Consider the following 1,471-nt stretch of genomic DNA (forward strand, 5'->3'; position numbering starts at 1 on the left):
GAGAGAGAGAGAGAGAGAGAGAGAGAGAGAGAGAGAGAGAGAGAGAGAGAGAGAGAGAGAGAAGACAAACAGACAGGCAGGAGAGAAAATATGAATATTATCAGATTTAATTTAATAAAAAAAATACCATAGCCATTCCTCTGGATCTGGCAGTGGTGATAGTACACATACAATGTAATCATTGGCTCCAGGCATGGCTTTCCAGAGTAATAGATGACACAAAATCAAATCTTGCTCTGTCTTTACTACTTCAATAACAACAAAGTTAAGGGATCATACAATATTTTCTGGAGAAGGTGAACATGTGCTAGCCACAGTGATGAAAAGAATTTAGCTAGCATTCCCAGAGAAGAATCTTACAGTAACCAAACAGTCTTCATTCAGCTAACCTGAAGTGTTTGCTCAGATAATAAGATGTACTCCATCTGTATTCGTTAGATTATTAAAGGTAAATGTTTCCAGACCTTGTCTCATTAAACTACAAAATAATTCTGGTTAAAGGCTGACTTGTCATAATTAACAGAGGCAAGTTATTTTGTCTCAGAAACCTGATTTTCACCTGTGTTGTGGAGAAAAAGTTTTATATTTACTTCCCAGAGTCCTTGAATTAAGAGTGCTCAAGAGGGTCAGATCCCAAATGAGGCAAGTCAGGAATTCATTCACGCTAGGTAAAGGCAAGTATTCTGTCTTGCCCAGTTTTCATCAGTAAAGGATAGTTATCACATGAATTCTGAAAATTAGAAAGTCTCTCCTCTTAATGCCTTTCTTTTTTTTTATTAGATATTTTCTTTATTTACATTTCAAATGCTATCCCAAAAGTTCCCTATACCCTCCCCCACCCCTGCTCCCTTACCCACCTACTCCCACTTCTTGTCCCTGGCATTTTCCTGTGCTGAATCATATAAAGTTTGCAAGACCAAGGGGCCTCCCGTCCCAATGATGGCTGAGTAGGCCATCTTCTGCTACATATGCAGCTAGAGACACAAGCTCAGGGAGTACTGGTTAGTTCATATTGTTGTTCAACATACAGGGTTGCAGCCCCCTTCAGCTCCTTGGGTACTTTCTCTAGCTCCTCCACTGGGGGCCCTGTGTTCCATCCAATAGCTGACTGTAAGCATCCACTTCTGTGTTTGTCAGGCACTGGCATAGCCTCACAAGAGGCTTATATCAGGGTCCCTTCAGCAGAATATTGCTGGCATGTGCAATAGTATCTGGGTTTGGTGGCTGATAATGGGATGGATCCCCGGATGGGGTAGCCTCTGGATAGTCATCCTTTCATCTTAGCTCTAAATTTTGTCTCTGTACCTATATCCTTTAATCAGTATTTTGTTAATATTCTAAGGAGGAATAAAGTATCCACACAATGGTCTTCCTTCTTTGTTTTCTTGTGTTTTACAAAATGTATCTTGGGTATTCTAAGTTTCTGGGCTAATATCCGCTTATCAGTGAGTGCATATATAGTGACTTATTT

This window comes from Mus pahari, chromosome 6, assembly GCF_900095145.1.
Source record: "Mus pahari chromosome 6, PAHARI_EIJ_v1.1, whole genome shotgun sequence".
NCBI classification, from domain to species: Eukaryota; Metazoa; Chordata; class Mammalia; order Rodentia; family Muridae; genus Mus; species Mus pahari.